The sequence below is a fragment of the Ictidomys tridecemlineatus genome, chromosome 3 (genome assembly GCF_052094955.1).
Source record: "Ictidomys tridecemlineatus isolate mIctTri1 chromosome 3, mIctTri1.hap1, whole genome shotgun sequence".
Classification (NCBI taxonomy): Eukaryota; Metazoa; Chordata; class Mammalia; order Rodentia; family Sciuridae; genus Ictidomys; species Ictidomys tridecemlineatus.
This window is the reverse complement of record NC_135479.1, coordinates 166,176,165-166,188,822: the sequence shown is the minus strand read 5'-3', so window position 1 is coordinate 166,188,822 and position 12,658 is coordinate 166,176,165. Positions and strand designations below refer to the sequence as shown.

Here is a 12,658-nt window from a genome sequence, read left to right as displayed (position 1 = left end):
TTGTTGCTTTTAAAGATGAAAAATTTAGGATTGCTATTACAGAAATAAAATGTCATATGCTTAGGCATGTCACTTTATCTCTCTAAAAAGTTATTTTTTACTTTAAAAAGTTATTTGTTACTCAGCCTCCCTAAGATTCATTTTTCTTATTTTCAAATGGGAAGAAAGACTCTTTTGTAGAATTTATTCTGAGGTTAGAGGTCAAGGACATGATCCCCAGAGTGTCTGATACATCCCTGTGCACCAAAACTCAATATGAGTCTTATGATCCCAGCACTTGGATCTTTTCCATCATTGTGTCTCACCTCACTCTTAATTATTTACTGAAGGACAAGAGGGAGACAACTGAAGAGTGATTACAATTAAAACCAGAATAAAGTACATCCAGAAATTGAGCTCTTTTTTTAATAAATTTTACTTTATTTATCTATTATTATTATTTATTTTATTTATTTTGTTAGTTCTTTTTAGGCATACATGACGACGGACACAACGTCTTTGTTTGTATGTGGTGCTAAGGATCGAACCCGGGCCGCACGCATGGCAGGTGAGCGCGCTACCGCTTGACTACATCCCCAGCCTGAGAAATTGAGCTCTTGAGATGGTAATATTTATAACCAATTTCCCCCCATTCCTTTTCATGTTATTGACATGTTTTAAAAAGAAATTTTTTTGAAGAGCAGTTTTAGTTTCACCGCAGTAGTAAGTAGAAGATACAGAGATTTCCTGTTTACCCTGTACTCCACACATGTACATCCTCCCCTTTTATCAATATCCCCCACAATAGTAGTGTATTTGATAATAATTGATGAACCATCCACACATCATTATCACCCAGAGTTTATATTTCACATTAGGATTCACTCTTGGTTTTGTACATTCTGTGGGTTTGGACAAATGTATAACATACATCTACCATTAGAGTAGCATACAGATTCTCTTTCTGGAAGATGATTTCTATTTACATGAGAACCTGTGACTTTGTGTAGTGCATAGAACTTTTCTCTGATAGTGATTGTTGTTCTGAGAACACAAAGGAAACAAAAAAGTGCTGCTTATAGCACTTTTTTGACTTGAGATTTGGTGTGCTTGGCAGTCATTGTGCCCACAGGCAGTGGCCATTGCATACTGCAGCCTAGGAGCCCAGTAGCATGGGGGAAAGATAGGTGAGGCTATTTTAAGCTATTTAAGACATCATTTTATGCCTTGCTGAGGGAAATTATATTTGAAATTCATGAAAATTGCAAAAAAGTGCTTGCATAGCAAGTAAATATTTAAAAAAATGGGAACATCTCCCTGTAACCAATTAAAGTTCTCTATTTAGCACATTTTCCATGAAGTCACATACCAAAGCAGAGATAGATTGAAAAGCCTTTCTGATGTAAGGAGATATTAAGTATATCTTAGATTGTGAGGAAGAACTCTTGGCTTTCTTTTTGGGCTTCTCATTGGAAGAAGATATTTAAACAAACATCTATATTTCACTCCCAGTATCAAATACTGAAAGTAACTTTTTTCCTGATAATAAAAAATTACTGTAAAAAACTAGGAAAAACTAAAAAGATGGAAGGAAACAATCCCAAATCACAGAGAAAACCTTTGATGGTTTGGTATGCTTTAACATTGCCAATCTTATCTTACTGTACTACTTGAAATTCCTCAGTGTTTCTCTATTCCAGGCTTCTTTCCTCCTCTTAGACCTACTGAACTCCTGGCCTTACCAGAGCTTCCTTCCATGTCAGGAATTTCCTCTGTTAACCCTTGTTCATCCTGCAGATTATAATTCAATCATCACACATTCACAGAATTCTCCCTTGAGCCTCCCAGACTCCCAATACCTATCCAAGTGCACATAATTTTACATGTTTTGTCTTATTATGATACCTTGAACTCTCTTTTTGTTTTTGTAAGAATATGACCTGTTTGTTAAATGCCAGTCTCTCAAATGAATGCCACCTCCAGGAGGGGGACACTGAGCCCATTTTGCTCTCCCCATTATCCACAGCACCTAGTACCATGACTGATTATAGCAAGTATACTAACACAGATTTACCTCAGGTAAGTACCAGCTTTACAAATCTCTAGTCACATATCAGATTGTTTGAGAATAAGTTTTTAGACATGTGAATTAGCTTACTAGGGCTGCCATAACAAAATATCACAGAATGGGTGATTTAACAGAAATTTTCTTCGAGTTCTGGAGGCTGGGAAATCTAAGATCAAGGTTTCAAAATAGAGGCCTCTGTATTTTGATTGCACATAACTGCCTCTTACTGAGTCTTCATATGGTCTTTCCTTTGTGAGCAAGCACCTAGTATCTTTCCATATATCTGCATTTTCTAGCTTCTTTCAAGACATCAATTAGATTGGATTAAGACTCATTCTAATGGGCCTCATTTTAACTCAAACACCTCTTTACAGGCCAAACACAATCACATTCTCAACTTCAGAATATGAATTTTGGGAGATTGCAATTTAGCCCATAATAATGTCCAATGGCTGATTCCAAGCAGGTGAATAATTTAAGCTGATTGACATACATTGCTAAAGGCTTTCTAGGAAGGATATGTACATTTATAATCCCACTAGTAAGGGATGATGGTTTCTGTCTCCCTGTACTCTTGTCAGTGTTGGAACCATTAAAAAACCTTTAAACCGGGCAACTTGTAGTCCCAGCTACTCAGGAGGTTGAGGCAGGGGGATCACTTAAGTCCAGGTGTTCAAGTCCAACTCAACCAACATAGCAAGACCCATCTGAAACAACACACACACACACTCACACACACACACACCCCTCATAAAACAAAATAAAAATAAACAAAAACCAACTTTAAAAAGGGAAGCACGAAAGGTCAAATTGTATGTTAATTTATTTTATATAATCTTTGATTACTAATAAGAATAAACATTTGTACCATTTGTTATTTATCTTTTTCATTTTTAACATTAATTTATTCAGTATATATTTATTCATTCATGCTGTGAACAAGGCAAGGTGCTGGGAACCAGCAGAGTCAACACAGATCTTGATGTTATGAAGCATATAGTCTAAAGGAATAGAGAAACACTGAACAAAATTATCCAAATTATTAATTACAGTTGTGATAGCCACTCTTAGATGGGTGCCCATTATTAGGAGGCTATTATATAATATGAGTAAAAGATAGTGGTGACTTGGAATAAAGAAGTAACTAGTTTTCAGAGGTGAAATTACTGACTTAGCAACTGGATGATTCTATACTCCAAATTAGAGGGAGATTGGTAGATCAGGACTGGGGAGGAGATCTAAGATCTGTCAAAAGACAAAATTACAGAGTTCAGCTTAAAGATCTTAATTGGCTTTGTTTTCAATTCTAGAATTTGACAACACTTCAGTCCACAAAAAAAAACCTATTTTGAAATGGTAGCAATTTAACATCATCGTAAAGATAAGAAAAGGAAGCAAAAGAAGAAAGAGAAAATATACTAATGAAAGCTCTACACTTTTACTCCATCCCTCCCCAGTTCTGAATTTTTGATGTTCTATTTGACATCTTTCTATATTGCTTATCTCTCAGCATGGTATAGCTGTTATTATGTCAATTCTGTCTTTAAATTTTCATACTAAAGATATCAATGGTATACACATAATCTTTAGAATATTAAAATATTCTGAATTTGTATAGTTACTTTTTCCTGAGTTTTATACCTTCCAATGTTTCCTTCTTACTCATTAAGACCTCTTTCTTTGGGTTTTAAGGAGATTTATTCTCTCAGCTTTTGTTTATCTGGAAATGTCTTCGTCTCTCTTTCATTTATAAAGGAATGTTTTGCTGGTTAGGGTTGGCAGGATTTTTCTCTTGGTACTGTGAAAATCTTATGCCACCTATCCTAACCTGTAAGAAGTCGGCTCTTGGGTGAATTAGAATATCCTTATATGTCATTTTTTATTTTCTCTTGCTTACTTGAGAATTTTCTTTTTCTCTTTAAACTTTGAGAGCTTAATTATGTCATGGGGTAGACTGAATTGAGTTGAATCTGATTGGTGACCTCTAACCTTCCTATACCTGGATATTTGTATCATTCTCTGCATTTTGGAAGTTTTCTATTATTAAGCTTGCCATCCTTTTGGCATTCTCAAGTCCTTCTTGAACCTGATAACTTGAATATTTGCTCAGTTAATGTCCCAATATTCACATAAGCTTTCTTCATTCTTTCTTTTTTCTTCAGTAAAATATACTTCAACTGTATATTTTCAAACAGCCTGTTTTCAAACTCACTTATTATTTCATGGGGTAGATCTATTCTGAAATTGATGGCTCCTACAGCATTTTAAAATTTGCTTAGTGTAGGGCTGGGGATGTGGCTCAAGCTGTAGCGCGCTCGCCTGGCATGCGTGCGGCCCGGGTTCGATCCTCAGCACCACATACCAACAAAGATGTTGTGTCCGCCGAGAACTAAAAATTAAATATTAAAAATTCTCTCTCTCTCCTCTCTCACTCTCTCTTTAAAAAAAAATTTGCTTAGTGTAATTTTTAGCTAAGGATTCCTGCTTGACTTTAAAAAATTCTTTCTATCTCTCTGTTAAGCTTAATTATTAGAATTGAATCACTTCTATGCTCTCTCTCTTTTTATTCATTCTTTTTAGATGTACATGACAGTAGAGTATATTTTGACTATCATACATAGTCGGATCTATTTAGAATCCAATTCTTGTGGCTGTACATGACGTGGAGTTTCATTGGGGGTGTATTCATATATGAACATAGGAAAGTTATGTTTGATTCAATCTACTGTCTTTTCTATTCCCATTCCTCTACCTTTCCTTTGTTCCCCTTTATTTAATCTACTGAACTTAAATTTTTGTCCCCTCCCCACATTGTGTGTTAGCTAGCATTCACATATGAGGAAGAACATTTGACCTTTGGTTTTTTGGAACTGGCTTATTTCATTGAGTAAGTTAGCCTCCAGATCCATCCATTTTTCCGGCAAAAGTCATAAAGTCATTCTATTTTTTGACTGAGTAATATTCTATTGTGTATATGCACCACATTTTCTTTATTCATTCATCTGTTGAAGGGCACCTAGGTTGGTTCCATAGATTAGATATTGTGACTTGAGCAGCAATAAACATTGGTATGGCTGCATACCCAAAGGACTTAAAATGCTGATTTTAAGTCCTTTGGGTATGTGCTGAGGAGTGAAATAACTGGGTCAAATGGTGGTTCCATTCCAAGTTTTCTGAGGAATAACCATACTGCTTTCCAGATGGTTGCACCAATTTGCAGTCCACCAGCAATGTATGAGTGGAACTTTCCTCCCACATCGTCACCAACATTTATCATTACCTTTATTCTTGATAATTGTAATTCTAACTGGAGTGAGGTGGAATCTCAGTGTAGTTTTAATATATAGTTCTCTAATTGCTAGAGGTATTTAACAATTTTTCATTGTATTTCTTCTCCTGTGACGTGCCTGTCTAGTTCCTTTGTCCATTTATTGATGGATTATTTGTTTTTTCTGGTGTTATGTTTTTTGAGTTCTTTGTATATCATGGAGATTAAAGCTCCATCTGAGATGCAGGTGGCAAAGATTTTCTCCCATTCTGTAAGTTCTTTCTTCAGGCTCTTGATTGTTTCCTTTGCTGTGAAGAAGCTTCTTAGTTTGATACCAGCCCATTTATTGATTCTTGATTTTACTTCTTGCACTTTAGGACTCTTGGTGAACAAGTTGATTCATAAGCTGACATGATGGAAAGTTGGGCCTACATTTTCTTCTTGTAGGCTCAGGGTCTCTGGTCTAATGTCTAAGTCCTTAATCCACTTTGAGTTGAGTTTTGTGAAGAGTGAGAGATAGGGGTCTAATTCCATTTTGTTACATACAGATTTCTAGTTTTCTATGCACCATTTGTTGAATGGTCTATCTTTTTTCCAATGTATGTTATGCCACCTTTGTCTAGCATGAGATAACTATATTTATGTATCTTCTATTCTGTTCCATTGGTCTTCATGTCTACTTTTGTGCCAATATCATGATGTTTTTGTTACTATAGCTCTGTAGTGTAATTTAAGGTCTGGTATTGTGATTCCTCCTATTTCACTTTTCTTGATGATGATTGCTTTGACTATTCTGGGCCTCTTATTTTTCCAAATGATTTTAATAACTTCTTTTTCTATTTCTATGAAGAACACCATCTGAAGCTTGACAGGAATTGAATTGAATTTGTATAGCACTTTTGATAGTATGGCTGTTTTTTTAATATTTATTTTTTTAGTTGTAGTTCTATTATATAAGAGTATAAATTTTCAAAATAATCTTTATTTATTTATTTTTCTGTGGTGCTGAGGCTCAAACCCAGGGCCTCACACATGCTAGGCAGTATGGCTATTTTGACTATATTAATTCTGCCTATCCAAGAAAATTTTTCCATTTTCTTTTTTTTCTTTAATTTTTTAGTTATAGTTAGACACAATACCTATATTTCACTTATTTTTTTTATGTGGTTCTGAGGATTGAACCTAGGGTCTCGCATGTTCGGGGTGAACACTTTACTGCTGAGTCACAACCCCAGCCCCTCTTTCCATTTTCTAAGGTCTTCTTCCATTTCTTTCTTTAGAGTTCTGTAGTTTTCATTGTTGAGGTCTTTCTCTTCTTTTGTTAGATTGAGTCCTACATATGTTTTTAGAGCTAGGTGAATGGGATAATTTTCCTAATTTCTCTTTCAGTTGGTTTATCACTGATGTATAGAAACACAATTGATTTATGGACATTAATTTTATATCCTGCAACTTTCCTGAATTCATTTATGTGTTCTAGAAGTTCTCTAGTTGGGTCTTCTAAAAATAGAATCATGTTGTTGGCAAATAGGGATAGTGTGAATTTTTCTTTTCCTATTCATGTCCCTTTAATTTCTTTCTTCTGTTAAATTGTTCTAGCTATAGTGTCCAGAACTGTGTTGAATACACTGTAGAGGGCATCCTTGTCTTGTTTCAGTTTTTAGAGGAAATGCTTTCAATTATCCTTCATTTAGAATGATGTTGGCCTTGGGTATAACATACATGGCTTTTACAATGTTGAGATATGTTCCTACTATCCCTAGTTTTTCTAGTGTTTGAACATGAATGGATGCTCAATTTTATCAAATACTTTTTCTGTATCTATTGAGATGATCATGTGATTCTTGTCTTTAAGTCCATTGATGTGATGAATTTACATTTATTAATTTCTGTATGTTGAACCAACATTGAATCCCTGACTTGATCATGGTGCACTATCATTTTAATATGCTTTTTATGTGATTTGCTAGTATTTCATTAAGAACTTTTGCATCTACGTTCATCAGGGATACTGGTCTGAAGTTTTCTTTCCTTAGTGTTTCTTTGTCCGGTTTTAGTATCAGGGTGATCCTGGATTCATAGAATCAGTTCCTTTTTTAGTTCATGGAATAATTTGAGGAGGATTGGTGTTAGTTCTTCTTTGAAGGTCTTGTAGAACTTGGCTGAGAATCTGTTTGGTCCTAGGCTTTTCTTTGTTGGTAGCTTTTGATGGTAGGCTTTAATTTTGCTTGAAATTGATGTGTTTAAATTTTCTATATCCTCTGGATTCAATTTGGGTAGGTCATATGTCTCTAAAAATTTGTTGATCTTCAAGATTTTCTATTATATTATTAGAGTATAAATTTTCAAAATAATTTCTGATTATCATCTGTATTTCAATGGTGTCCATCATGATACTTTCTATTTCATCACAAATTTTAGTTATTTGAAGTTTCTCTCTTTCACTTCATTACCTTGGATAAGGGTTTATCAATTGGATTTATTTTTTTTCAAAGAATCAAACTTTTGGTCATTTTTTTATTTTTTTGTTTTTCATTGATTTTAGCTCTGATTTTAATTATTTCCTTTCTTCTACTGCTTTTGGTGGTTTTTTTTTCCTTTTTTTCTATAGCTTTGAGATGTAATGTTAGGATATTTATTTGGTAACTTTCTGTTCTTTTAATGAGTGAGCCCAATGCATTGGTCATTCCTTTTAGAACTGCTCTCATAGTGTCCCAGAGATATGTTGTATTACTATTCTCATTTACCTCTAAGTATTTTTTTATTTCATCCTGATTTATTCTGATATACATTCGTCATATAGTAACTTATTGTTTAGTCTCCAGATGTTAGAGTGCTGCAGTATGGCTGGGCAAAATAACCGGGAGGTGACAAGCAACTTGAAGGTTGAACTGGGAACTGCTTTATTGCGGAGCAGCAGAGATATATATATCTAACTGATTACACACAGCTTGACTCAATTAGCATTATCCAGATACAGCAATCAACCAATAAGGAATCCCCACCATCTTGATGGCTCGGTGGCGTTGCCTTACAAACCACCCCTCCTGGCAAACTGCCAGGTGCCATCTTGACTTGGTCATGGCCTCAACATTAGAGTAACTTCCATTTTATTTATTTAGTTTTGGTACTGGAGATTGAACTCAGGGGCACTCAACCACTGAGCCACAACCTAGCCCTTTTTGTATTTTATTTAGAGACAGGGTCTCACTGAGTTGCTTAGCACCTCACTTTTGCTGAGGCTGCCTTTGAATTTAGGATTCTTCTGTCTTAGCCTCCTGGACCACTGGGATTACAAGTGTGTGTCACTGCACCTGGCTCTATTTTTATTTTGTCATTGGTTTTTAATTTCATTGCATTATGATTAATAGATGTATTAAATTATCTCTATTTTTTTTGTTTTTGCTAAGAGTTGCTTTGTGGCTTAAGATATGGTCTATTTTAGAGAAAGATTCATGTGCTGCTGATAAGAAAGTATATTTAGATATTGATGAATGACATATTCTATATATGTCTGTTATATCTAATTTATTAGTTGCATTTTTTAGTTCTATAGCTTCTTTATTTATTTTTTGTTTGCAGGATATATCCAATGATAAGAGATATGTGTTAAAATTACCCAGTATTATTGTATTATGGTCTATGTGATTCTTGAAATTGAGAAGGGTTTGTTTGATGTATGTAAATGCTCCATTGTTTGGGGCATAAATATTTATGATTGTTATGTCTTGTTGATATATAATTCCCTCAAGCAATATGAAATGTCCTTTTTTGTCTCTTCTGATTAATTTTGGCTAAATCCACTTTATCTGATATGAGGATAAAAATCCTGCTTATTTATGAGATCCATGTGAATGATGTTTTTCCCCATCCTTTTACTTTTAATCTTTGAATATCTTTGCCTTTGAGGTGAGTCTTTTGGAGATATCGTATTTTTGAATCTTGTTTTTAAATCCAATCTGCAAGTCTATGTCTTTTGATTGAAGAGTTTAGGCCATTTACATTCAATGTTATTATTAAGAAATGATTTTTTATTCTGTGGTATTTTGATTTATTCCTGGTTTTTAATTTGAATTAGTTTCTCCTTTGGTTGACTATTTTTCTAGTTTCATCCCTTTGTTGGTTTTCACTTTTATCTTTATTTTATATATTTAATTTTTTAATTTTTATGTGGTTCTGGATATTGATCCCAGTGTTTCACGCATGCTAGGCAAGTGCTCTACTGCTGAGTCACAATCCTGGCCCATCTAGTTGTGAATTCTATTATTTATCATGGAAAATTTTTATTTCAACATCAATTCTGAAGCTTAATTTTGCTAGGAATAGTATCATTGGCTGGCCTCCATTTTATTTCAGAGCTTGATATATGTTATTTCAAGACCTCTTAGTTTTGAGGGTCTGAGTTGAGAAATTAGATGAGATCCAGATTGGTTTCCGTCTAGATGTAACTTGTCATTTTATTATATGACAGCCTTCAAAATTCTATCATTATTCTGTAGGGCATGTGCCTTGGTCGGGATCTGTTGTAATTATGTATATTTGGGGTCCTGTAACCCCCTGTATCTGATTTTCTATTTCATTCTTTAGGTTTTGGAAATTTTCTGATATTATTTCATTGAAAAGAGTGTGCATTCCTTTGGTTTGTATCTCTGAGCCTTCATCTATCCCAATAAATCTTAAATCTGTTCTTTTCAGGTTATCCCATATTTCTTAGAAGTTCTGTTCAAGGTAACATCTTTCCTCCATGGTGAAGTTTATTTTCAAGATTTTGTATTTTGTCTTCATTGTCTGAAGCTCTGTCTTCCAAGTGGTCTAGTCTATTGGTGATGTTTTCCATTAAAATTTTAAGTTGGTTTAGTGATTCCTTCATTTTGAGGATTTCTGCTTAATCATTTTTTCAGAACCTCTTATCTCTTTATTTAAGTGGCATCTTGTTTCCTGTATTTTCTCTTATTTCATTCCTTACATCATCCTTTACCTCAGAGATCAGTTTAACTATTGTATTAGTCAAGGTTCTCTAGAGGAACAGAATCAACAGGAAGTATAATTATAAAAGGTGGACTTATTAGGTTAGCTTACATGATCAGAAGCTGGATGGTCCACTATGGCTGTCTGCAGACTTGAAAGCTGGAAGAACCAGTAGATGTACAGTCCAAGAAGCTGAAGCCCCAGAACAAGAGGGATCAATGGTGCTACCTGAGTCCAAGACCAAAGGCTTCTGGGGAATCCACTTTGGAAGAGTGAACAAGTGAGAGTATGCTGTCCTCAGACAATCACAGCAGTAATCAAGAATCCATTCAAGAAGAATGGAGCTTATATCTGCTCTGGCTTCTTTGTTCTTCCAATTTTTATTCCATCCAAGCCATCATCCTATTGATCGGTGCTGCCCATGCTTAGGGAGGGTCTCCATTTAAGTTGGCTATTCCACATGTCAATCATTCCTAGAAACACCATCATTGACACACCCACAATCCTCCTAATCCTTGACATCTCTTATTCCAATCAAGTTGACAGTTCAAATTAACCTTTACAACTATGTACATTCTAAACTGTTTCTCTGGCATTTCTTTCACTGTGGTGTTGATGGATTGTGTTATTGAAGTATCTTGGTGTGTTTGGGATGATTTGTTTCCTTGATTTTCATGTTGTTTGTGCATCTACCAATCTAACAATATGGATCTGAGGCAGTAAAATTTCTATCCTGTGGACTTAGAGTGTCCCTGAAGATTTTCAGTACCTCACTGTTTAGGGGGAGATAAATAATAACAACTAATGTAAAAATTAAACATAAAGCATTAAACCAAATAGTTCCTGTTAAAATATCTACAATGTTGTCACAATAAAAATGATATGATCAATTATTATCTACAATAAAAACAGTAAGTTTGCAAAAGTATTTACAATTTTTAATGGTGGATAGGGAGAGAACGAACAGACATAATATAGGATGTGATGATTATGAGAGAAGAGGACAGAAGATTGAAGTAAAAAAATTAAAGGAAGAGTGAAAGAGAGAACAATAGAGTTGGCTGTTAGCAGAAGCAAAGAAAGAAAGAGAACAAAGGGAAACAGGTAATTGAGAGAAAAAAATAGGTAAAGTAAAAATTTAAAAAATAAAAGAATACAAAACAAAGCTGAAATATACTAATCAAATATTAATCCTTAAAAAACTGATCCATGAAAAATAACTGGTTTCAAAAGTGCTAGAAATTAGAACAAAAACAAATATGAATATGTATAAATGTTCATAACTATTAAGGTCACAATTAAGTAGAGAAAAGGAAAAAAAGATCTGGATGAAAGTTAAAGAATTGTTTCCAATGAAGTTTAAAAGATTCTCAGCTTCCCTTCTCATTAGTGTTATTTTGAGTCATCTGGAGTATGATGCTTGTTCCGCCTTCAGGATGAGGTTGCTATGGTGAGAGAGGTAATTCCGTAGGTGGAAGTCTTGGAGGCAGGGTTTAGACTTAGGTAGGCTCCAGGATCTTTGCTGAATGACAATTGGTCTGGAGATATAAAATCCACATACCTCCAGGGCCCAGCAATGACCAGTCCATGCTTAAAGACTATACCCCAGGGATCTCCCCTGGGTTCCACTTATATGATAGAGGAGCTAATTCTTAGGCAGCTTCTCGGCAAACTGGGTGGGAAAAAACTGCACATTTCCTGGTTTCAGGTTCAGTCTCCAATCTCAATCTCTCCCACTCCCACCCTTTTGAATTTCTGGTCAGGCATATCTCTTCTACTCAGTCCTTCAAGTAACCGTATTAGAGGGAAAGGGGGAGTGGAGAGCTGGGTGGATTTCCATGACCAGTTATCCCTGTGTAAACCTCATTCCATGTTTAATTTTCTTCTGTTACTTAGGCACACACTATGTCATTCATTGTGGTTTTGCCAGGCCTGTATTTCAGACTAGATTTGGGTTTGCCAGGAATCAGCTCCCTCAGCTACACTCCACTAGGAGAGATGTGGTTTCTTTCCCCTACAAGGATATTGTGCAGTGCACTTTTCAGTTTAGTCAGGCAGTGTTTTTGATCTCTAAATTTCTCCTTATCAAATAGGCTTTAGTCCTCCCCAAAATGTGGGTTGCATTAATTCCATTATCCCTCTACTGTGCTCTGGCTGGTGCTTCTGGCTGTGGCAGCTGCTATGGCCCTGGGTATTTCTTCTTTACTACATCTAACCTCCTGAGTTCCTAGTCCACTTTAAGTGTCCAGTATTAAATTCCAGTAGAGTCTCCTCCTTTTTTTTCTTTCACTCACCTTGCTTAAAAGTTGCTTGCCCGGGCTGGGGATGTGGCTCAAGCGGTAGCGCGCTCGCCTGACATGCGTGCGGCCCGGGTT

At 35.3% G+C, this 12,658-nt stretch overlaps 1 protein-coding gene across 17 annotated transcripts in view; it reads left to right on the top strand.

Annotated features, from left to right (window-relative positions):
* LOC101955320 (transmembrane protein 45A) overlaps positions 1 to 12,658 on the top strand; it is a 135,758-nt gene that overhangs the window by 24,823 nt on the left and 98,277 nt on the right. For all 17 annotated transcript variants that reach the window (XM_078044390.1, XM_078044387.1, XM_078044383.1 and 14 more), the window contains one exon: positions 462 to 547. The gene's annotated coding sequence lies outside the window, so the exon portion shown is untranslated. The remainder of the gene's footprint in view (positions 1 to 461; positions 548 to 12,658) is intronic.